General features: G+C 46.4%; 1 protein-coding gene across 1 annotated transcript in view; it reads left to right on the top strand.

The window, feature by feature from the left end:
• LOC144761935 (zinc finger BED domain-containing protein 5-like) overlaps window positions 1–27,105 on the top strand; it is a 30,964-nt gene that overhangs the window by 406 nt on the left and 3,453 nt on the right. The window lies entirely within an intron of this gene.

Here is a 27,105-nt window from a genome sequence, read left to right on the forward strand (position 1 = left end):
CAATTTCCCGGTTGAAATTGCACCTTCCTGCAGATGCTTCTGACATTTGCCGAAAATAGTATCTAAAAATAAGTTATGCACGAGAAGCGAGGAGGAGCAGTAACCAAAATCAGGAGCAAACGGCCCTCGCAAATTAAACGAAGATGATTTAGGTTGCAGTCAAAAGCATTTGCCAATTAATGCATATTAAAAATTCCAATAATTCTGCCAATGTTAAGACCACCTCTATTGGGCCTGGCTCATTTTCCCTGCTCATGCGCACTGAATATGAAGCACAGGAAATGAGATTGGTTACGTCATTGAAAGCCAATTATGCTTTTCATTTTATTGACCAAGCTTGCAAAATGGAAGAAATTCTGCTAGCAAGCAATGCTTTCATGGAACCGACTGCCCTGTATGAAAATAAAGAGATGTATCTGCTGGAGTCCCTTCTGCGATGTTGGAGTGATGACGGCAAGTCTTTCACGTATGCTACCCTCATAACTCCTGATCCATTATTTCAGATTTAAATTGTTTTGGATGCAAAATGTCTGGTTTTAACATCTATCGATCCTTTAATTTCGGGGACATGAGTATAATATGTCTACATGTGGAGTACAATACAGGGATAATCAAGAAAAGCGGAAATATAATAGGTACTGACAATTCCCTAATTAGCAGGATACGGTCCACGTACCCTGTCACATCAGTAGAGTACGTTCATAAAGTCATACACAAGTGAGACACTATTTAGATATCATGCTCCCCAAAGGGGTAACTACATTTGAGGGGGCCCTCCTGCAAAGTTTATGGAGAGGCCCCCCACCAGAAGATATCAGGCAAGGGTACTGTGCACTGCAGGGGGCTGCGGGTCTTTGTTACGCCACTGGCGCTCTCGAGATCAATATGAACACCGAGGTGTTTCACATATGCCGCAGCAGCAAAGCCTACGTGTACATATAAAACTGCAGGTGGTGTTTTAAGCATAAAGAAGTACAGGCACATCGGGTAATTCATTACATGTACAGCCCATACATGGCTTACATTTTGGAGTGCCCATGCATACATGCTAATAGACCCGATTCAGGCGGGAGACCACCACTTTTTCAAGCCAAAAATCGCTTTATTTTAGCTTTCTCCCACCTGAAATTGCATTTTCTACAATAGAAGTCAATGGGGAATTTTCACTCTCCTGATATTTTTATTTTAAGTCTTGCACGTCCCTGTCCTAAAATGTTGGCATGTATGCTATTATACATATAAATACCTGTGGCTGACTGATCGGACCACACTGGGGCGGGGGTCCTGAACCAGGGAACCACAGGGACGCAGTCTTAAGTTGAACCCTATCTATAAACAAATATAATCTGTGCCATAGCAATGATTTTTAGTTAACAGGCCAGACTGAGAACCAAAAGAGCACAGGGCATGCCTCTTAAATGTATGGGTAATAAAGCTTGGAATACAGGGAAAGACCTGAGAGCATAGGTAAAATCTACAAAGGGAAAAAACTGTCTCTAAAAGTACCTGGGGGGGGGGGATCTCTTAAACAGCATAAAAAGGCAATTTAAGAGAGCAGAAAGATACAAACGGATAATTTCTGGTCCAAGCTGCTTTTTATGTCTCGTCCATCTTATTCCGCAAGGAATGGATAGGGGAGAATTATAGGGTTGGATCAGGAAAGCTAAACCAGGCGGCGAATTTCGACGAGTGTATGTGTCAGTGCACGCACTTCCATCCGCCTGCCTCGCATCATTGCCACCAGCAGCTTCACTTCAATCCGCTCCGCCCCCCCCCCCCGCGCTTTCCATCCGCGCGTGTCCACATCAAAGCCATCTGTTGCTTCCCCAGCGTGCTCGGCCTCACTTCTCCACTTCTTCTCCTCCCCCCTCCTAATTACTCACGGCCGCGAGGCCGTGCTTCAAAGGGATCCGCTCCCCCGCCCCTAAAAGCTTCTTTCAGCGATGTTTTCGCCTGCCAGATATGGCCGTGCGCCGCACTTGTTTTTATTTCATTTTGTGACCGCTAATGCTGGTTTCCCTGCCCTTCCCTTACGCTCTTCATAATCTTCCACAGGTCACGCCGAGCGGCTTTCCCGGTCCTTTCAGCCACTGCATTCAACAAACAACCCTTCTGAACCGTGGCCAAGCGGCTCGGACACAAGAGCTGCAGCGGGCCGCTATATAACTTTCCTCATGAATATTATTGACCCACTGGCGTTTGAAGCTGTTGCTTATGTTGACTGCAATACTGCTGTATTGCTTCCACTGCAAAATGTAGGGGCTTTATTTTTCAAACTACTTATGGGGCACTTTTAAACAATCTTATCTGTTCTTATTTTCGCTACAATGTAGTTTTTTGTCTGAAGCTAGAGGGGACACTCTGATTGGTTGAGGAGTCTCCGATCAGTAGAGCGGGCGGAGCCTGCCAGAGCTCGTAGCCCGTAAATTTTCACTGTAGCGCGAACACGCAGGGGATGCGTGCAGTGGGTGCGTCGCTTGCGTGGGGAAGGAAAGGCCATCTGCGCCCGTCCGCATCCAGACCATAGCCAGTGCCAATTCCCCTGCCCATGTTACCCTAGGTGGCTCTCTTTCACCAGACTAGGTTTAAGGCATGTTTTAGTTCGCGTAAACTCAACTCAGATTGTTTCAGAGTGTGCAATCAACAAGGTTTGAGGCAACTAGTGTACACGTAGAGAGGTCTGCACAGCCCACGAGATGCTTTAGCTCTCTACCTATGTCTTCGTAAACTGTCCGTTCGCGCACCGGGAGGGCATCTTGCAAAGACTGTCAAATCAAGGCATCCACTGCACGTGTGATCGTTGCATTTAACAATGCGAGGCAAAAAAAACCACCCAGATCAGCAGCTAAAGTTACATTAGCCCTAAGGACTAGGGAGAACGCGGCTTGAGGGTGAAGTAGTGGCAGGCTCTAGTTCTTCTGGCAGTCAGTCCTGTGTTGGCCTTTGCGGGAGGCAGGCATGTGCAGTCCTCTCCCCGTGTCCTTGAAAAGGTCTCGTCTCATCTGTATAACTGACTGCAGAAACATTCTCGTTTCTTTTTCTTTTTCATTCTGTTAATTTCTTCTATAGATCTTAGCGTGGAACCCGCCACTCCGGGTCATCTTCACAGTACATCAATCCCTGACTACGTGTACCACATTCTGTTGTTCCCGGTATCTATGTGTAAAATTGTTCCTTACTACACTATGGTCAACTCAGGACTTTTTGCTGACTATCCCCCAGACCTATCTGCTTCTGAAAGTTTTGGTAAGTAGTACAAAGGCTAGCTAGGGGCAAACAGTGTGAGTGATGTTACTAACCATGCACTGATTCTTTTACCCCTCTAATATTGGAGGATGAGGCCCCTAACCTGAGTAGTGTTTCTTGGAGCCGTATTGTGCACCTTCACCTAACTAAGGTGGGCGTTGCCTTAGCAGGATGGAGCTTCTTGAAAGGGCTGCATGAATGCTTTTAGATGTGTAAGCCCGTATGCTAAGTGTAACCTACTATTTTACTTTTGTAGTGTGTGCAGAGAGGTCGTGACTCACGAAAAGCAAGCCTCGAGTGAATCATGATGCCTCTCCTCAACATGGTGAATACAAATGCATACTCTGCGCATCTGCATAAATGCTTTGCTGTAGTGTTCCTCCGTGTGTAATAATTTAAGCAGTAGGTATTTAACTGAAGAATAAAGTGAAAGGCCCTGCGGTGTGGTCTCTGAGATCCTTGTTAAAGTCTGAGAGAAAGAATTAATACCTATACTCTTGGTATTTTACACACTGCTATTCAGATGCAGGACTGTACACACTATATAGAGGCGACAAAACATTTAAAGCAAGTATTTCTGAATTAAAAAGCTTGAAATTCGAAAGAATTCAAACGGTGTAATTTTAAAAATTAGAAATCCTGTTTATTCAAAACCTCCCTTCGGGTTACAATCTACATACAAATTGTTGGTTAAAAACATAATTACAACATACAAAATTGATTAAAAAACAATCACAAAGGACAGTCGACGCGGCGTTTCGGTGTTTGTGAATCTTATCACCTTCATCAGGACAAAGACATTTAACGATGTAAAATCTAGAAATAAAAACAATATTTTGGATGCCTATATAGTACAGTTCACAAAATTCATTTTCTAATGGTTATTACCCATAATTATTACTGCCTAGTAAATGGAAAAGCATTATTTTATCAAGAGTAGTGGCATGTATCCAACTCCTTTCTCTCAGTGAAGCCGTTTGTGAGTTTTCACTTAGTATCTATATCTTCACATCACCCATTGTCCATACAGATAAACAGTAGGACTTTATATTAGGTTACGAGTGACTAGTCTACTATAGATCTGTAGCCTCATAGACATAAGTACCTTATGGGGTTGGTTTCCTCAGTTCCACCCGTTTTCTTTTCTTTTTGGGCGATTTGGATTTATTAATTTCTCCAATTTGTCTTCAGGTTTCTTCTAACACGTTTTAATTTGTGCCTTATAGAAACAAAGGTCTACAGTTAGATGCCATTATCGTATAATAAATTAGATCCCTAGTATCAGTAACTTAGTTACCTTAAGAGATGGATTTATTTACTCTCTTCGGTACGTTGGAACCACCGTGAGGTTGTATGGGTACATCTATATAGTTGTATGGTGCTCTTTATTCAATGAAAGTACCTGAGGGAATACATAAAAATATATCTGATGCCTTTTGTCGACATTATCTTATAAAAATTCTTTACCTTTTGAATGCTTTTACTCACCCCCTATTTGATGCAGGGTTGATTATGAGTGCAGAAAGTTATAATGGAAACAACTGCATCTACTAGAATGAGAGTACGGAAATGCCATCAGGGTTTACATTTCTGATTTTGGCTCTTTCATTAGATTAATATCATCGTATTTGCATTTTAACGAAAGAGTTTGCTATCTAATTATACGGTGTATAACTGAATATATGTTTGGAATGTAGCTAATAATCAAGCGGTAGTTTGAATATGCATATTCATTTTACCAACTGTTTAGCCGTTAGGAATATACATGCTTAAAAACAGAATGCCATTGTCTTAGTGTTTAGGTTAATAAAATTGCAGAGCGCTTAATCCTGAATTACATCTCAGAGTGTGGCGTCTGAAACGTACGTTTTAGTTAAAATCCGACCTCCCTGTTCCAACGTCCCGGGGTTCTGCTTCCGTATTAATGACCCTAGATTAATGCCATGTTTAAATACTGACGTTTCCCACTCTAACCCGGAAGTCATTAGTAAACCAGGTTTACGAGCTCAGTTATATCTAATATTAGGCTCAGTTATATTTAATAATTGGGGGTGGTCTATCATCGTAGAATGTTATTATTCTTTTAGGGTATTTAACTGAAACCACAATGCAAGGTGGTAAAATTGTGCACTACGGTAAAATCACTTTGTAGAAAACCTGGGATTTTAAGGGAAGTTGTTTCCCTGTGTCATGTACTTGTTACATGCACTCTTTGAGGAAATATTGTTTTCTAAATGCTAATGTTGCTGTATTGTGGGAATAGGCTCCAGTTTAACTCCAACACTTTAATAAATATCGGACTGTGCGTTTTGGTACAGTTGTTCTGAGTAAAATCCAGGTTTTTTTCAGCGTGTGTATCATTATCCTGTATGTTTATTGTACTTTCTCCCACTTCCCTCCGTGATGTGCTCACCTTGTGTTCTTCCTCCCCACTTCCCTCCGTGATGTGCTCACCCATGTGCAGGGGCGGTGGGTGACATTTGAAAGTGGTGGGGCGCAAAGTGATTTGCATACAGCACCGTAGTGTGCGCAGCGTGCGAGCCCGAACCCCAAAAGGGGGGTTTCGGGGGATAACCCCCCCCCCCCCAAAGAAAATTTTGAAAAAAGAAAAATCGTGCATTTTCAAGCAAATTTGAGAAAGCAGGAAGGTTAATAAAGCAATTGTGAAAGTGCAGTTATTACATTAATAGATGTCATAACATAGGTAGCTGCTTATTCAGTATAACCACAGAGCTTCATACATTCCGTCCTATTATGCTCAGACTGAATCCTGTCACCAGGCCAACTGGCTCACTTTCAAGAACAGGACCGTATTCAAACCACTTACATGGACATACAAATCAGCAAATGACATGGCATTCAACCTACTCTCTGACACCCTACCATGCTACACGCCAACTCGGAACTTTAGATTCACCAATCACAACTTTCAAATCAGCAAATGACACGGCTCCCAACACCCTCTCTGACACTCTACCATACTACACACCAGATCAGAACCTTAGATCCACCAATCACAACCTTCAAACAACACCAAAGCCACCATGTTTGCCTCCTAGTTCTGGGACTTTTACATCTGTCCTTCTACACTGAAACTCCACATCACCCAATATGTGGCCCATCCAATCTCTGCAGGAATTTCAGATGGCAGTGAAAAGACATGTGCTTCAAGGAAAAAGCACAGCAGCATGGCGGATGTCGACAATGGCATTTAAAGAACGTGCAATACAAAATAACGTTATATGGGCAAACATTTTTGTTATTTTCCCCAAACATTTTTTATTAAGTAAATAGAACACTATGAGCGATCCGTACAGGAGAGCTGCATAATTGTGACCAATTGACTACAATCAAGGGGAGAGGATGTAGCCTTACGGCTAGAGCGGACGGCTTCGAAGCTGGGTAACCTGGTTAGACTCTCAGCAACAACACTCTACATCCTGTGATTCAGGGCAAATCACTTAATCTCCCCGTGCCTACCAATAAAAAAATGAAGGTGTTGCATCTATAACGAAACTGGTGCTCATGTAAAGCGCTCTGATACCCGATGTCTCAGGTCTAGTTCGCGCTATATAACACTCAAAAAAGAAAAAATCTGAACTTCAAGGTCTGCTTAGCCATACAATATGACTATTCAATGATCAAATTATACAGGCCCTACACACGGTCACTGCGAGGAACCTATGAAGCAATGACTGATGACTTGTATGCCTTCCCCATAAGCCTATACACCCAGGAAGCAGCACGTGACTCTTCTGTAGCTACTCTGCGAGTCACTCTTGTGGAATGCTCAAGAGGAACTGACCCTTTTCTAAGCGGAACAGCTTTGAAAAACCGGATGAGCTTTACTCTGTAATGCTAGGAGTGTTGTCTTTATATCTTTGGCACCTCACCTGTTCTAGGGCCCTCCGGTACGCATGCTTGAGCCTGGAACTTCCCATTATCAGAATAAGTGAGTGGATGTGGTTGTCTGCTTGTTGGTCTCTGGTGTTTGTGGCTGTGTGCATGTGTGAGCAGGTTTGCGTTTACATGTGCTGGTGTTTGTGGCTGTTTGCATGTGTGAGTATGTTTGAGTTTACGTGTTTGGGAAAAGAATTACAATCAATGCAATGAACTCCCCACTGTATTTATGTCCTGAGTAATTTGCCACAGCCTCCTGTGCACTGAGATATCTACACAACAATATTAACCTCCTCCCTGCAGCTAGGCAACATGCAGAAATACAATTTCATAAAAACTCATACTTACAGGCCTTGGGGATAGCATTTATACCAGATAAAAGCCAGCCACTCGGTTTCTATTAATGTCAGATTTCTGCATCCGTTATCTCTCTAGAGGAACCCTGACCAAGGCTGAGAGGTAATGTGGGCGTAAAATTAGACTTTAAATTTGCTTTTGAAATGAGATGAAATCCAAATATTGGCAAAGAGAATGTGTTTGACTTTTATAGTAAATACAGATACACACCATCCAAGCACATGTTGACTCGACATAGATGATACATGCATGTAAACATCCATGCACTCTCAGACTAACACACCTACAGTACCACATGCATACATACCATCGGGCAGACCCCCATGCCGACAGAACAGACGCCAGGCAAACAGAACAAGAGACCCCCCCACACACAGAACAACAGACCCCCCCCACACACAGAACAGACCCCCATGCACACAGAACCCCCAGGCACACAGAACAACAGACCCCCATGCACACAGAACAGACCACCCCTGGCACACAGAACAACCGGCCCCCTGGCACACAGAACAACCGGCCCCCTGGCACACAGAACAACCGGCCCCCTGGTACACAGAACAACGGACCGCCCCAGGCACACAGAACAGACCGCCCCAGGCACACAGAACAAGAGACCCCCAGGAACACAGAACAAGAGACCCCCAGGAACACAGAACAGACCCCACACACACAGAACAACACACCCCCATACACACAGAACAGACCCCCAGGCACACAGACCAACAGACCCCCAGGCACCAAGTTCCCTATTTCTATTGAGCAGCAGTTCATGTTTATTTATTTATTTATTTATTCAAAGTTTTATATAGCGCGAACAGGATCCTTACAGATATCAGAGCACTTCACAAAGACAGGGAAGGGGCAGTAGGAGTCAACAGAGATAATGGGAACAGTATAATAGTCAATAACATGGTAATAACATGGATAATAAAAACATACATAAAACCAATCCATATACAATCAGGTAAGGAAGTAAGATAGGACAGCACAAGTCATTGATCCCACTACAGAGGTGTACAGGTGGATCAGTAAACCAACGTGTATCATATCTTGGTCGGTAGTAAGAGAGTAGCGTAGTAGTGCCCCCAACAAGTAGAGTATAGTGCCAGGGGATAGGGTGAGCAGTGATACAAAGCAATGCAGAGTCTCTGAACCAACATCTATAACGATCAGGAGATCTTGGCCAGAAGGATGGTTTTCACCTCTTTCTTGAAGAGTGCAGTGGAGGAGATCAGCCTGGTTTCAGGAGGGAGCGCATTCCAGATCCTGGGTGCCATTCCTGAGAAGGAGCGCTTGTAAGTTTTCACTTTCCGGAATCTACGAGGTTTCAGGAGTAGATTTTTTGTGCTCCTATTGGATCTCGAACCTCCTGATATAGACAGCTTTTGAGCGAGGTAGCTGGGTGCCTTGTGGTGCACGGCCGTGTGTGTCATAATTGCAATTTTTAGCTGTATTCTGGCTTCAAGAGGCAGCCATTTTAGAGACTTTAAGTCTGGGGATATGTGCGAATGCTTTCTAGAGCCAGTAATGAGTCTCGCGGCAGCGTTCAGGGAGGCTCTTAAGGGTGCTGTTGTGGATAGCGGGAGACCGCTGAGGGTCGCAATTCCGTAGTCTATTCGAGGGATGACTAAAGCTTGTACAGCAGTTTGGAAGTCTTTGGCCGGGAGGAAAGGTTTAATTTTCCTCAGCGTGTTAATTTGGAAATTAGCTGCTTTTGTGGCTTTGCTGACGTGCTGCTGCATGTTGAGCTTGGCGTCGAGTGTGATGCCTAGGGATTTCGCCGAGTCCACGATGGTAGGTTGGACATTGAGTGCTGTTAGGTTGTTGAGCCAGGTTTGGGTGGTGGAGATTTTCGCCGGGGGTGAGATGAGTAGGAACTCAGTTTTCAGAGCATTTAGTTTGAGGTGATTATCGGCCAGCCAAGATTGGGTGTTGATAAGTGTGGAGTTCAGATGTTTGATATCTTCCGGGGATTGTAGCTTTAGGTAGAGTTGTGTGTCATCGGCGTACATATGGAATTGAACATTGGATGCATGAAGCAAGGTGGCGAGCGGTTCCATAACGAGGTTGAACAGAGTAGGGGAGAGGGTGGATCCTTGTGGAACCCCTAGATCTGCAGGCACAGATGTAGATAGCACATTGTCGATCTTGAACCTCTGAGACCGGTTGTGAAGGAAGGACGAAAACCACTTGAGAACAGTTCCAGATAGCCCCATTCTAGAACTTAGCAGCTCCAGCAAGTTCTCATGTTTGACCGTGTCAAATGCTGACGAGAGGTCAAGAAGGATGAGGAGGCAGGACTCATTGCGATCCAGAATTTGGAGGGCGTCATCAATTATGTGTGTCATAGCTGTTTCTGTGCTATGTTTCGCTCTGAAGCCTGATTGATGAGGGTTGAGGAGGTCAAATTGATCAATGTGTTTTGTTAGTTGGAGTTGGACACATTTCTCCAGCAGTTTGGCCAGGGTGGGGATATTGGTGATGGGCCGATAGTTGTTTAGGTCAGACGGGTCAGCTGTAGGTTTCTTGAGTATAGGCGTGACTTGCCCCACCTTAAGGGAGTCTGGAATGTGTCCTTGTTGCAAAGAGCTGTTGATGATCTTGGTCCAGAGAGGGAGGAGCAAGGGGATAAAGTCTTTTACAGCATTAGCAGGTAGAGGGTCTGTGTGGTGATTAGAGGGCTTCAAGGTGCAGAGCAGTTTGTGTATTGCTTCTTCCGAATAGGTATCGAAGTACTGCCAGGATGCCTTGTTTTTAGGTTGAGTGTCTGCCATTCTGGTGTGGTTGGGGTATCGGCTTACATCCATGATGAGGTCATTTCTTATGTTGTCAGTCTTTAGTTTAAAGAAAGCAGAGAAGGCTTCACAGTGTGGGGTGTCATTTGTTGTGCTGTTTGATTGTGTGGGTTGTGCCTTTGTTTGGGTCTTGATTAGCTCGAACAGCTTTCTTGGCCTGTTCTTCGCTTGGTCCAACTGACGGCTGAAGAAGTCCGACTTTCTGCGTTTTATTTTCCTAAAGTAGGCATTTCTCTTGTTCTTAAGCTTTTTGAGATGCAGTGCTGAGGGGTCCGATCTCCAGGTGCGCTCTGCCATTCGCATATTACGCCTTTCGTCATTGAGTCTGTCATCATACCAGGGGTTAGAAATTTTGGTGGAGACTCTCTTCAGTTGCAGAGGGGCGACTTCATTGACTATTGTATTCATAGAGTCAAGGTAGTGGTCAGTCAGTGATTGAACATCTGAGGCACCTGAAGGGGGAAGGAGGAGGCTGCCGATGTGGGGAGGTAGGGTGGAGGGGTTAAGATTCTTCAGATCCCTTTTCCATGTTTTGGATTTGATTGGTTGAGTAGGGTTAGGTTTAACTTTTTCGTTGATAAAGAAGGTGATAATGTGGTGATCTGACCAATCGCAGGGTAGAATCGCCTCCAGTTGAATAGCGTTCTCTTTGGCAATGATGAGATCGAGTATCGCGCCTTTGTCGTGTGTTGGTTTATCGCATAATTGGGTGAGGTCAAGCGCATTGAGGAAAGTTTTGAGACTATTCACCATGGTGTCTTTCTGATCGTTCCAGTGGAGATTGAAGTCACCCAGGTAGATTTGAGTGGTCTGCCGACCGGCATTGGAAGTGATCATGTTAGTAAACGGAACGCGTGTCACGTCGAATCGGACAGCTGGAGAAAAACAGATCGGGTGTGCCCTCAGTCCTGGTGATAAGGCCACACATTAGTGTGTCTGTGTTATTCATCAGGACAGCGACATGTGGCACACATGACATATCACACCCAGTGTCTGCATACTGCTAGCACTGGGATGTGTCTATAGATTAAGGTTGTACAATAAAGCTTTTGTTCTAAAAACAAACAAAAAACGGGCAAGACAGATTACTTTTGCAGTTTTGTACAAAGCGAACTCTTCCCGAAGGTATTGGAGAGTTTTACATTACAGAAGAACAATTTCATTTCTGATAGGCGCAGAGAGATTTATTAAGTGGTGTACCCAGAATGGCATGATGTTGAGCCAAGGTCGAGAATCGAACCTTGGTTCCCCCTTGCAAAGTTGGCAGCTCTGGCTCTTACGCCACATGCTCTCACAACTTCTAACCGAAAACAGCCTACAAGGATACGCCTGAACATATTTTAGACACAGTTTGGCGCTAATTAAATTAAGAGTTTGTGGTATAAGAGAGAGTTTTCGCTGCCATAAAACACACCAGACCGGGTAATACATTTGGTTAAAACGTAAACAGCTGCACGGAAACAATAGTTGCTCTACTTTGTAGTGTAAAACAATGATTTGTATGGCTATGCGCTGTAGTGGAAGATTCCATAGGGTACATTACAATGTGCTGTAAAGCCCTCCGTTCTAAAATCTGTGACGTAAGCACCACAATGGACATGCTATGCCTGTTGACAATGCATCACATCATTTACTGTGGCCAAAGGTACCGGCTACAGAGCAGGTATTTTGGCACGGATTACACATGTAGTGAAACGCAAGTGTATTTTTAATTCCAAATACACACACTTTCATACACTCATGAATTGTCTAATGCAATGTTTTAACTTTGTGCTGGAAAATTTTAAAGTCTTTATTTTTAAAAGAATCCTGTTTTGACTTGAATACCTGCAATGAGTGTACTGCTTGATATTCTCTTTGTGGACAAGGCAATTGGCCTCAACTACTTTTAATTTCTGTGAATAAGCATAGATTAAAATTGACTAAATACATTTTCATTGAAATTGAATCATGACTCAGCTCGGGCCAGTGGAGTAATTATCTCTCACCTACATCATACCGGCAAACTACCTTTCCAACAAAGTCTTTACCTTGTTGTGCCTTTACCGCTCATTTTGTAGCACGCAAATTTTTACCACATGCATGCCTTTACAACGCATGCCTTTACCACGGAGTTGAGGGTGTGGGGGTCTCCCCCCACAAATACATTGTTTTGATATATAAAAGCAATGCATGGTAATGGCCTGCGTAGTAAAAGCATGTTCATGGTAAAAACATGCATGGTAAAAAAATATGTGGTAAAGGCATACGATGTCTTTACCTGCGATGTACCGTTGAACAGCCCACTATACCATACTGTTGACTACTTGGGTGTGTCCTTCCACCGCCAGTCGAGTGCTTGCATTGAACCATATGAGGGACTTGTATAGTCCTCTCTGTCCGCTCCTGCTGGCTCCTGCCTTTGTGTTTTGCTCTAACGTGCTGAGCTTGGAGGGTTGTCAGGTCTCTCAGCTGGCTTGCCTCATGCAACCAATAGCACATCTTTAGCGATCCCTGGCCTCACAGGTGACAAAAGCAGAGCCAAGAACAGACGGCAAACAGCCCCCACTGGGACATTACAATTTCTGTTTGGTAAATAAATGCATTCAGGAGTGCAGCACCCTTGAGAATACATCATACAATGAAACAAATAAAATAAACACTTTTTTAAACTTGATGCAATGCTTCATTGTTGTAAATGCGTGAAGCACATAAGCCTGACCTCAGCAAAATGGTGAAATTATTATTTCTCTATTATTGCGAGGGCATGCTACAAAAAATAAAAAAAATGCCACCTAAGCATGGCATAACATGCTCGCAATAACAATTTAAAATAAAAAAAATTGCAATCAAATACAACTGTGATAGAACAGTATTGGCCTTTCCTAGGAGGTAAGTGTACATAGAACACATAGAAATCCAGTTTAGTTTAAATGTGTGTCACAGGGAAATGTGCTTCTTATTGGCACAGAGAATAGGCATTATTGGCTCTGAACTACTGTAACCTTAAGACAAAGTTTAAAACCATATGGATGAATAAAAAACAGTAAGAGGATAGTCGAAAAGGACAAAATATTGAAAAAGTAAATTATCAGCTCAACATCCCTGGTACTGAAGTGAGCTTCTTAGGCAGGTGTGTATATATATCAGGCAAAATGTCTCCACTCACAGCACAGGGCAGTCATTGGATAAGGGAATAAAATGGACTGATTCTTGCTCCATGCTGTGTGCGGAAGTGGGCAGACGCAATATGTGAATGACTGCTGCACAGATCTATGGATGAAGAGAACTGACCAAAAGCCCTTTTATGTACGTACTCCTAATGAATGATGATGTGCCAGTCACCTCAATGTGTCAAAGGTGTGGTGGTTTCTTATAAGTAAGGGATCATAAGCGAAAAACTGTTAACAATTATAAGGCGTTTACTAAATCAATAACATAGTTCATATTGAATATGTTGTCCATATGGATCAATACCTGTGGGTATGACCGCTACTGTGTTTACAAATCTATTTTTTGTAAATTGTATTGTCCTTTATAAATACAGTTTCACTTTTATTTATACGCTACACTTCAGTAACATGAACTACTGTGATGCCATCAGGATAGAATTCACGTGGCATCACTTCCTTCGATTCGGGGTCAACGGTCATATGACACGGAGTCAACTGTGATGTCATCGAGGTCAAAAGGTGTGTGATGTCACCTGCACGTCATCTGAATTTTTGATGAATCGAAGTCCATGGTGCTAAGGTTGTGTGTGTTTGCTCACTGAACAAAAACCTATTGACTTTAAAAGTTGTTTTGATGGCACCCCTCCATCTCATGTTTCCTCCCCAGCTCCCAGCCCAGTCCCCTTGTGCCTTATAGGTACTACATCTAGAGTATAAAAAGAACCCTAGAAAGTTCTACGCAGCACTGACCCTAGGAAACGAACACTCTATGCAGGATTCGTAGGTCCTTTAAATGTAATTCTAAAGAGAGAAGTCTGTATATTTCAGATCCAGAATCGAAGAAAGGACTTGTATGGTCTTGAAAACTAATGCCCTGCCCGTTGAATATTAACTTGAACAGAAATCGAGTGGGTGGCAGCCAGGCACTTGTTTTCGATGGTATGTGAGTTTCCCCCCCAAAAATATAGAGGTAGTATAACTAATCCCCCCCTTTGAGGAAATCTCTCAACTTCCTCTAGGACCAAACCGCCTCCACCCCCAGACTTTTATGACGCAGCTTTACGAGCTATGCAGCCCGACACACCTTTTATCCTCAGTTCAAACATACAAAAGGCCTGCTTAAATACTTTTACGGCAAATCGGTACACGTGTACAGAGTGCGTGTGAAGATGCCACTGTAGTTCTCATTTGTAACTGAGGACCTGCTCAAAAGGGGATCGGCCATCCCCAGAACTGCCTCCTTGCACAGTCGTAACTTTGTAAGTGCACCCATGAAAGTATGTGTCCTGCACCTTCATATATAATAAAACAATTTAATGAAAAAAATAATTGTCACTTGTCTTACCCAGTTCGGAAGCGTGTGCTCGAGGGAGACGACCGGCCTTCAGACTGCATGATGAAGGGGGTACTGGAAACTACGGTGAACAAATATGGCCCCTACACAGATGCACCCGACCTGGCAGGATCAACAGAAGCAGGCCTGGCCGGAGACATAACGGGGCAACACGTCCCACCAAGAGGTGCTGGCGCGAGCACGCGCACTGACGAGGGTCGATGCCAGGGCCGGGCTCGCCATGTGGCAAGCAAGTAAATGCCCGCCTTTACTCCTGACACCTTCCGAGCGGTGGACTAGCCAATCCTGGCGCTGCATGCAGCGCCAGGATTGGCTAGGGGGGCACATTTACTACTCGCCCTTTTTCAACCTGTTTCAGCGGCGGCGCTGCTGTAAGAAGCAGCACCCCCTTGGTCCCTCTCTATGGGGAAAGTCTAGCGTGCATGCTCGGGCAAGGTGGCACCATAACTTGTCATGCGCAGTACTGCTGCAGCTGAGTGTGGACTGTCACTCAGGCTGCAGCAGCCCAGCCAGCCCCACCCCCCCTGCGCACTCCCGATAGAGTCGGGTGTGTCCCACTCCTGGCGGATTCCCGGCCGGCAGCGCTAATAATAACACAGTGTAGTGTAGCTCCTATTTTCCCAATAGGCTCTGCGCATTGGAATAGTACCTACAGCAGTAAAGGCCTAGGCCAGACGTTAACTAGGTCTACTACTGTCGATACTAGACTTAATTTTTGGGTTTGCCAGCTAAGCTCAGAGTTCGCTAGAAACTTTCTCGAATGTTCAAGGAAGGATTAACTCCCCTGATTAGACAAGAAGGGATTTAGTTTCTGACAACCATAGAACATGACAACTTTGCTCTCCCCTAATCAAGAGTCAATCTCAAGAGTCGTGTGAGCACAAGGCAATTATTTTACTCAGTCAGTACGTGCATTCTTAGTCTCATCAGAATGTAGAGAAAAGGAAGAGACGGGCGTGTTCAATAAAAGATGTTATTTATTGATCAGTCTCTTTTCTCGTACAAGAGAAATGGATCGATATTATTGCAATACTTATAGTTAAGTAAAGTGCATACATTAGAAGCAATAGTATAAAATAATACTGTAAAAACATTGATATGGTTTCTGAGCCATATGATGTTTAAAATGATTAAAATATATTTACATACACATATATATTTGACTAAACGTACTCAACTGGTGTTTCTAAATACGCCTACCCCGTGTACCTGACCTAAGTCTAATGCGTGGGCGGGAATAGAAAGTTACAGTTTAAGTTAAGTTTGTTTTTGCCAAGTGAATAACTAAAGAATTCTCTGTGAGGGGTTATTCAGTTCTGTACCTGGAATTTAGGATGAATGAGGAATGGTATCTTTCTCTGCTCTCGATATTCCAGGCTGCCTGCGAGGGCTGCCCAGAAGCGCCGGTGCTGGGTCTCTCGGCTTGAGATAGCAGCGCGTCTCTCAGCGCGTCAGGAAGGCGGGGCTGCTGCCTGCGGGGTCTGCTTCTGCTCTCGGCTTCGGCAAGTATGGCTGCTCCGTCTTGTCACCACGCGTGTGTTTGCATAGGGCAAGGTCGGCAATATTTATACCTTAAAGGTGCCGAGATTGACGTAAGGATGGACATAGGTACGTCAATAAAGATGTCATACGACTTGCTCGTTAGCACATTCTTTTGCAAAAGTTCTCTGTGAAATCAAAACAATGGCCGCACGGATTTTCCAGGTTGTCATAGGTTTGATTTGTTATGAGAACGTCGTATGCCTTATCAGGGGCTGGAGGAATGTCGCTTGTCTAATTAGATCTCAAGCGTTATGACCTAATCAGATAACACGTTCCTGTGCCGTAGTGTGACTGCGTCAGATAACGGTATCTGCATCATGGGGGATTTCTTGCCTCATGGGCTGACTGTTAGTTAACTAGCTAGGTAGTTTAACCAGAATAGGGTCAGGAATAGGGGGATCGATTCAGAACCTATAGAAATACACGACAACAGAGGTAATTATTGCCAAAATTACCACGGTGCGTCCATGTGGCTTAGTGGGGCTACGCCCCAATGGACGCACCGCGGCTGCCCATGTGTACTCCTCCCTACTTCACTCCGTAATGTGCTCACCCATGTGTGCTTCCTCCCCACTTCCCTTCGTTATGTGCTCACCCTTGTTCAGTATTTCTTCTTTCACAGCGTTAAAAAAAACAAAAAACATTGCAACAATACGCCTACCAGCTCCTAGTCCTAATTAGTTCCCCAAGTAACACAAAGATAAAATGCTTCAATGCCACGCAAGGACATTAAGCAGAATTTCTCCAGAGGAAGATATTGGAAGGACTGCAGTAACGAAGTAGAACTTCCACTTAAAATCATTGTGAGTTTTCAAAGAGCTGCTGGTTGGCCTAGCACTTGTGTTCATTCGAGCAAGCCAGCCATCTGTCTTTTTTATTAGCACCACTCGGCCTCAAGTCTTTCACTTTGATCGTGATTGCGATCACTTTTGCTTTCATGGCCGTGCGGCCGTTACAATATACCACTGATACACAATTTGTGCAGTCACACTCCAGCATGCTTAATGGCTGTTGTTGAACGACAAGCCGAGCTTCCCTTCCTGCCGGACTTTTGCTGATCACTTTCAAATGCTGGTCTGTGCCACTTTCTCTCCAGTGTCAGCTGTGGCTTCTTGTGGGATAGTAAAACTAATGAAAATTAGGATTTTGGGAAGGTACCTAGAGTCATTTTCTTAACTTCCTTCAAAGTACAGGCCACACAACATCTAAGAAATATGTGGTATCTTTATAGAGCGGAAATGCCAACGTATGAACAGAGTTCTCCACGCGCACACACACCACCAGACGTCAGTGCACGCTTTCACCAGGCGCACACACACCACCAGACGTCAGTGCACACTTTCAACAGGCACACGGATACCACCAGCCGTCAGTGCGCGCTTTCACCAGGCACAAGCACCACCATCCGTCAGGGCACGCTCTTACCAGACACACACCACCAGACATCAGTGCACACTTTCACCAGACACACACACACCACCAGCCGTCAGTGCACGCTTCCACCAGGCACACAACCAGACGTCCGTGTACGCTTTCACCAGGCACACACACCACCAGCCGTCAGTGCACGTTTTCACCGCCCACAAACACCATCAGCCGTCAGTGCACACTTTCACCGGACACAAACAAAACCGGCCGTCAGTGCACGCTTTCACCAGGCATACACACCACCGGCCGTCAGTGCACACTTTCACCAGGCATACACACCACCGGCCGTCAGTGCACACTTTCACCAGTCACACACACCACCAGCCATCAGTACATGCGTTCACCAGTCACACACACCACCAGCCGTCAGTGCACCATTCCACCAGGCACACACACCACCAGCCGTCGGTGCACCCTTCCGCCAGGCGCACACCACCAGCCGTCGGTGCACCCTTCCGCCAGGCGCACACCACCAGCCGTCGGTGCACCCTTCCGCCAGGCACACACCACCAGCCGTCGGTGCCCCCCTTCCGCCAGGCACACACCACCAGCCGTCGGTGCACGTTTTCACCAGGCAGACACACCACCAGCCGTCGGTGCACGTTTTCACCAGGCAGACACACCACCAGCCGTCAGTGCACGCTTCCACCAGGCACACATACACCACCAGCTAGCGGTGCACGCTTCCACCAGGCACACATACACCACCGGCAGTCAGTGCACGCTTCCACCAGGCACACACACCACCGGCAGTCAGTGCACGCTTCCACCAGGCACACACACCACCGGCCCGTCCGTGCACGCTTCCACCAGGCACACATACACCACCGGCCCATCAGTGCACGCTTCCACCAGGCACACACCACCAGCCGTCAGTGCACGCTTTCACCAGGCACTAACACCGCCAGTACACGCTTTCACCAGGCACAAGCACCACCGGCCGTCAGGGCACGCTTTCACCGCCCACAAACGCCATCAGCCGTCAGTGCACACTTTCACCGGACACAAACACCACCGGCCATCAGCGCACGCTTTCACCAGGCATACACATCACCGGCCGTCCGTGCACGGTTTCACCAGGCATACACACCACCGGCCCGTCTGTGCACGCTTTCACCAGTCACACACACCACCAGCCATCAGTGCATGCTTTCACCATGGCGCACACACCACCAGTCGTCAGTGCACGCTTTCACCAGGCACAAACACTACCAGCTGTCAGTGCACACTTTCACTGGACACAAACACCACCAGCCATCAGTGCACCATTCCACCAGGCACACACACCACCAGCCGTCGGTACACCCTTCCGCCAGGCACACACCACCAGCCGTCGGTACACCCTTCCGCCAGGCACACACCACCAGCCGTCGGTACACCCTTCCGCCAGGCACACACCACCAGCCGTCGGTGCACCCTTCCGCCAGGCGCACACCACCAGCCGTCGGTGCACCCTTCCGCCAGGCACACACCACCAGCCGTCGGTGCCCCCCTTCCGCCAGGCACACACCACCAGCCGTCAGTGCATGCTTCCACCAGGCACACACGCCGGCAGTGCACGCTTTCACCGGACACAAACACCACCAGCAGTCAGTGCACGCTTCCACCAGGCACACATACCATCAGCCGTCAGTGCACGCTTTCACCGGGCATACACACCATCAGCCGTCGGTGCACACTTTCACCAGTCTCACACACACCACCAGCCATCAGTGCATGCTTTCACCAGGCACACACACCACCAGCCGTCAGTGCACACTTTCACCAGCTACACACACCATCAGTCGTCAGTGCATGCTTTCACCAGGCACAAAAACTACCAGCTGTCAGTGCACACTTTCACTGGACACAAACGCCACCAGCCATCAGTGCACCATTCCACCAGGCACACACACCACCAGCTGTCTGTGCACCCTTCCGCCAGGCACACACCACCAGCCGTCGGTGCACCCTTCCGCCAGGCACACACCACCAGCGGTCGGTGCACCCTTCCACCAGGCAGACACACCACCAGCCGTCGGTGCACCCTTCCACCAGGCAGACACACCACCAGCCGTCGGTGCACCCTTCCACCAGGCAGACACACCACCAGCCGTCGGTGCACCCTTCCACCAGGCAGACACACCACCAGCCGTCGGTGCACCCTTCCACCAGGCAGACACACCACCAGCCGTCGGTGCACCCTTCCACCAGGCAGACACACCACCAGCCGTCGGTGCACCCTTCCACCAGGCAGACACACCACCAGCCGTCGGTGCACCCTTCCACCAGGCAGACACACCACCAGCCGTCGGTGCACCCTTCCACCAGGCAGACACACCACCAGCCGTCGGTGCACGTTTTCACCAGGCAGACACCCCACCAGCCGTCAGTGCACGCTTCCACCAGGCACACACGCAGGCAGTGCGCGCTTCCACCAGGCACACATACACCACCGGCAGTCAGTGCACGCTTCCACCAGGCACACACACCACCGGCCGTCAGTGCATGCTTCCACCAGGCACACACCACCAGCCGCCAGTACACGCTTTCACCAGGCACAAGCACCACCAGCCGTCAGGGTACGCTTTCACCAGGCACACACCACCAGACATCAGTGCACGCTTCCACCAGGCACACCACAAGACGCCAGTGCACGATTCACCAGGCACACACACACCACCAGCCGGCAGTGCACCCTTCCACCAGGCACACACCACCAGCCGTCGGTGCACATTTTCACCAGGCAGACACACCACCAGCCGTCAGTGCACGCTTCCACCAGGCACACACGCCGGCAGTGCACGCTTTCACCGGACACAAACACCACAAGCAGTCAGTGCACGCTTCCACCAGGCACACATACACCACCGGCAGTCAGTGCACGCTTCCACCAGGCACACACCACCAGCCGTCAGTGCACGTTTTCACCAGGCACACACACCACCAGCCGTCAGTGCACACACACCACCAGCCGACAGTGCACGCTTCCACCAAGCACACACGCCGGCAGTGCACTCTTTCACCGGACACAAACACCACCAGCAGTCAGTGCACACTTCCACCAGGCACACATACACCACCAGTAGTCACTGCACGCTTCCACCAGGCACACATACCATCAGCCGTCAGTGCACGCTTTCACCGGGCATACACACCATCAGCCGTCGGAGCACGCTTTCACCAGGCAATGCATACACACCACCGGCCGTCGGTGCACGCTTTCACCACGCATACACACCACCGGCCGTCAGTGCACGCTTTCACCAGGCATACACACCACCGCCCGTCAGTGCACGCTTTCACCAGGCACACACACCACCAGCCATCAGTGCACAATTTCTACAGGCGCACACACCACCAGCCATGCATCAATTGTTAACGCATCCACAAATAACTATTGTAGCAATCGCAGTATGGTGCACTTTACTTTTAAACGTATTCATCTAAAGCGCAGAATGCCACCATTGCTACAAAAATAAATACACATTTTTTTGGCTTACAATGTATAGACTTTTGTTGCAATTGGTGTTGCAATGTTTAGCAATGCCAATAGCTCACACTTAAATAATGCGAGACCTATTGCATTGCAAATGCTTGTTAAGGCATTACAGTCAAATGTAAAAGCATTCTGGCAACAGGTTAACTGCCTTGTGAGACCTAAAAAAATACTTTACACTCCTTGCCTCTCAGAACAGGTTTGGATGCAACATTTAATAAGTACCTTTGGGAAGGTAGATACAATGAGAAAAGAAGCTACAAACATCTATAGACATCTTCCAGCAAAGGATGATAAAGCAATTTTAGAATTAATGGCAAGGGACACTATCCAACCAATTTTACATAGTCCAACTGTGCCGATTAAATCATCTTATATTGCTGGTAAGACAACAGGAATATTCTATGATGTAAACGCAACAGCAGGCAGCATGATTGAAAACTCCATTTTGCAATTCACAAAAGATGACGTTCCTAAAACAATAAGGGCAGGTAGAATGGATGGTGACCCAGATTTTTTGGGCTGCACCTATGGTGCATTTGTTCAATGAGGTCAGCAGCTCTGGAATTTTACCTGAAAGCTGGAGGGGCACTATAATCAACCCTGTACATAAAGGAGGTAATTTGGAAGATCCAGCAAATTACAGATTGATTTCTCTAATGGACCCAGAAGCTAAATATTATGCCTCTCTAATTCTCAGTGATTTGGTACATTGGTCGGAAACAAATAACATAATCCCATGAAATCAGTCTGGATTTCGTATGGGTTCGGGCACAATTACAAACATTCTAGCCCTAGGCTTAATAGCAGATAAGATCATACAACAGCGGAAAAGCCTAGATGTATGCTTTGTAGACTTCAAAGCAACATTCAATCATGTACATGGAGGTATTCTATGGAAGAAATTGAGGAAGTGGGGGCCTCCTAACCCACATCCTCAGAGCCGTAATGCTATTGTACACAAACACCAAGATGCAAGTTACATTAGCAGATGGCTTCAGACTTACGAGGACAATACAAACCGAAAATGGCCTGAAACAAGGTTGCTTTCTAGCCTCTCATCTGTTTAACTTATTTATGGCTGATCTTCCCCCAAGCTGGACCAGGCAAACTTGCATCCCCCAAGGCTAGGCCTCCTGCAAATAACTCATCTATCCTAGGCAGACAATATAGTGTTGCTAAGTCAAACAAAAGTAGGACTTCAAAGAGGGAGTGACATATTGAGCAATTTTGCTAAGGATAACCTATTAGAAATAAACATAGCAAAAACCAAGGTCATGACAATAAGTAACCGCCTGCAGGCACGACAACAATTCAAACTAGGCAAAGGGAATTTGGAAGTAGTCACAAATTATAAATACCCTGGCCTAAGTATTGATAGCATATTTTACTTTAAAACACATAATGATGGTTTAATGAAGAAAGGAAGTAGCACTTCTTGAAAGAATGCAAATTAAGGCACAAAGAACAGTATTTGCTCTACTGAGAAATTCTTCCCCTGCGCAGATTCGCCTAGAGTTTGGCCTAATGCAGCAACGTCTAGCAAGAATGTATGCGACAAGAAAACTGGTATAAAATTCGGTCAAGCTGTCCGAATCCGCTTAATATCGCCATTTGGGAAGCTCAAGAGAGTAATCCAGGATCCGCTTATCCCAAATATTTAAGGTTAACAAAGGTGTCAGTTATGGAACTTGAATTTACCATTCACAACAATTCGGCGAATAATAAATAAGGCAGCAAAAAGACACTCGTTAACTGAGGACACATTTAGATTTAGTAAGCGCTCCCATGCCTGGATGGTACTGCAATCCTATACGATTTTACAACCAGTGGCTTATTTAGACATAACATATTCTGTTCATCTAAAAAGGAAATTGCTAGCAATCCGCCTTGGGGCACTACCAACTAATGCTGATCAACCTCTCTGGAAATGTTGTGGTCTGCCGTTATGTGCATTATGTGGTGCTCCGAAGCAGGACTTTGTTCACCTGACCTGTATATGTCCAGTTTTAAAACTAAATCTTCTTTTATTGTTATAAAATCCTTTCAAAGATAGGGGCATATGCACCTGCTGATCTGCTATATTAAAGTGTCTGAATCCACATGACACGCAAATTAACTGTAGATTGGTAGTTTTTACTCTTCTAAAAAAAAATGATTTGACCAAGCATTTTAATTGGTCCTTTACTAAAGAGCTGAAACTTTTGATACATGGCTCAATTATTGTTTCATACAATTTGGTACTGGTTTCTGCAGCGGACAACCAGTAAGTGTAATAGGTATATATACTCGTGCTAACAGTTTTGATACGTCATCATCAAAAGCTGTACATTTTATTAATGGTTTTAATATGTACAGTATATGTTTCTCTGCAGACTGGTTAATTTAATTGGAATTGTTATGGTTTTAATTAACTTAATAAAGATACATTACCCAGGTAAATATGTCCCAATCAGACCTGTTTCCATCCATTTTCTGTCTATTTATTCTCCTCTTTCGCTTCTCTCTCTCTGATCTCTCCCATCCTCTTTTTCCCCTCTTCTCTCATTCTGCTTATGCCCACGCTGTGCCTGCTATAATAAAGTGACCGAGGTGTTAGTGAACTAGTATGTCGCCAATCTCTGAGGTGTAGTTCTAACTACACCCAGAGATTGACACCATACTCGTTCACTAACCTAGCACCAGGGGATACACACTACACCTCTGAGATTAGCGCCAAATAGCTGCCAAGGTTTCAGATTGTTGTCCATAAATTTCAAGTGACACCGCTGTCATTGGATTTACTCACAATCTGGCAGGATATTGCAAGAACGTGCTCCTGGGCGCCCCACCCTGCCTGCAGTCTACCAGCACCTGCTGCACGCACAGATGGTGGGGTCGGAATGTATGACTGTGCGCACATCCCCGTGTCTTTCCCTATATGTGCTTTCATACTTTTATGTGCGTCAATAAGTTTGTACCTTTGGATTTGCTTCCAATTACCTCTCGGCGTGGTGCGGTATTATTGAACATGCACATCCCTACGTTACCTGTGTGTTTGTTAGCATGTCGGCACACCTTTTTTCTTTAGTTTTTGCTTGTTCATGTTTATTTGATGCAGGCATTTCTTTGACAGTTTTAGAGCATGTTTATGACTATAATTTTTACGTCAGGTACTTTATTCTGTGCGCTTGCCTGGATGCATTGGCCTCTGTATGTGTGTTTGTGTCTGTGATTGGGTGTTTTTTGTATGCCCATCTGCTTGCACTGATTTGTGTATTTTTACTCTGTGTGGGTGTTCCTGTCTTGTGTGTAGGCGCATTTGGTCGTGTTTGTTTTTGTGTTCTTGTTTCTTATTGTATTGTATTGTTGCATACTTATATAGCGCAACCTGTCACCACCAAGGGCATCCTGGCGCTTTGACCCGTACTCAATGAAAACAGTAGCTCAGCCTATCCTGGGAAAAAGATGAGTTTTTAGAGCCTTTCTAAAAGATAAAAGATCTCCAAGGCTTCTCAAGGATATAGGCAGAGAGTTCCAGAGTTTGGCTGCCGCTACTCTGAAAGAGCGGCCCCCCATCCTCACTCTCTGGAATCGTGGGACTACCAGTAGCCTGGAAGACGAGGAGCGTAAAGCTCTAGATGGACAATACCAGGCAAACATTCGCCGCAAAGGAATGGGGCCCAGGTCATGAATAGCCCTAAACACAATACACGCTGCTTTGTAGCGCACCCGTAGATGAACTGGCAGCCAATGAAGTTCTTGCAGTGCTGCCGTAGAAGAACTGTGATAGGGGCGAGAAAGGGCGAGTTTAGCAGCGATATTTTGCACCCTTTGCAACTTGCCCAAGAGTGTTACCGGGGCCTCCAGAAGTAGTGCGTTACAATAGTCAAGTCGACTTAGGATGGTACAACGCACTACTTCTGGTCTGGCTTGCGCAGGGAGGAGAGGAAGGACCTTGCGCAGCATACGAATCAGCATCATACATGTTGAAGAGATCTTATTCACATGTAGATCCAACTGCAGGTTAGGCCCAAAAGTGACGCCTAAATTGCGCGCTGATTGTGCCGCAGGCACCGTCTCTGAGAAGGACGGAGGCCAGAAGTCTACTGGGAGGTCGCGAGGAACTCGATCAGTGGAACAGTGTAAAACCTCCGTCTTTGTTCCGTTGAACTGTAACGAGTTCAACCGGAGCCATTCCGCTGTCGCCTGCATGCACCGATGAAAGGTCTCCAGTGTGACTGCATCCTGTCCCTCCAGAGAGAAGACCAGCTGGGTATCATCTGCATAATTAAATGCAGAGATACCGAAGGTTTTAATGAGCTGGACTAGGGGGCGGAGGTAGACATTAAAGAGTATGGGGCTGATGGCCGAGCCCTGAGGTACTCCTTGTCCCACTCTCCGCTCCTCTGAACTGAAGGGGGGTAACGAAACCCGTTGCTGACGGCAGTCCAAGTAGGAGATTAACCAATCCCTGGCCTTGTCCCTGACCCCGCATTCCTCCAGTCTAGAAATCAGGGTGGGATGGCTGACCGTGTCGAACGCGGCCGACATGTCGAGCAGCACCAAGAATGCTGCCCGACCACTGTCGACTCGCGCCCGCAGATTGTCTAGCACGGTCACCAACGCGGATTCCGTCCCATGCGCTGGGCGGAAGCCGAATTGTCTCATCCAACCAGCTGTTCCCTTCTAGGAAACTGGACAGAGCACGGGTGACCAGCTTTTCCATAATTTTAACCGGAAAAGGGAGCAGGGAAATTGGCCGATAGTTAGAGAGGCAGGCAGGGTCGAGCGTAGGTTTTTTTTAAAGCGGGGATACCACTGCCTTCTTCCAGCAGCTTGGAACAGTAGCTGTCTCGAATGACTGACAGCAGATGGCATGCAGGGGCTGGAAGAGGTCCTCTTGAAACACCCTCCATAGTCTTGGAGGGAGAGGATCCAAAGGCGAGCCAGAAGAAATCGTCAGGGCTAAGTCGCCGAACTCCTTCAAGGATGGAAGGGGAAAACTACTCAGCTGGGGTCGACTGGCCTCGCTCGCCGGAGCTCCCAAACTGAGGGCCGGCTCCAAGGAAGGAGAAAAGTGACTTCTCTGCTGGGGTCGACTGGCTACGGTCTCCGGAGCTCCCAAGCAGAGAGCCTGATCCAAAGTGGGGACAGAGGGGCCGCTCAGCTGGGGTCGACTGGCCTCGCTCGCCGGAGCTCCCAGACTGAGAGCTGACTCCACAGGAAGAAGGAGAAGGCTGCCCTGCTGAGGTCGACTGGCTACTGGCTCTTATCCGTTTGTCTGCGTGTGTTTGTACTGTGTGCTCCTGTGTCCATGTCTGGTTTACTTTCATGTTCAGGCTTTACAACCGGCATTTATTTGCCATCCTGTTTTTATTTAGTTTTTTTTTTTTTACGAACCTTTTTCTTTGTGTGCAAGTTGTTGAGTGTTCGTCTGCCTGCGAGGGTTTCTGCATTTGTTTTGAGTTTTTTCACAGCTGTGTGCAAGTTTAAAGCCAGTTGTATTTGAAACATCCAGCAGGGCAGATATGGTTTCAGTTACTTGAGGGTGTACTGTCAAAAGTGCAGGTGATTCTGGTTTTGTTTTGGGGTGCTCCCGGAGAGTTTGTCTTGTTTTAGCATGGTGTGTTAGTTAATACCCCTTTGTGTCTAGGAGAGTGCAAGCTTTTGTGTGTGCGAGTGTCTGAGAATTTGTGTTTACCATGCCGTTGCTTCTGTGGGTTATCTGTGTGTGTGTGTGTGTGTGTGTGTGTGTGTGTGTGTGTGTGTGTGTGTGTGTGTGTGTTCTAGTCCTGGAAATGTCACATTTCTCTGCATGTGATTGTATGTTTGTTTTTGAACATGTCGGTCATTCTTTTTTACATATTT

The sequence above is a fragment of the Lissotriton helveticus genome, chromosome 6, assembly GCF_964261635.1.
Source record: "Lissotriton helveticus chromosome 6, aLisHel1.1, whole genome shotgun sequence".
Taxonomy (NCBI): Eukaryota; Metazoa; Chordata; class Amphibia; order Caudata; family Salamandridae; genus Lissotriton; species Lissotriton helveticus.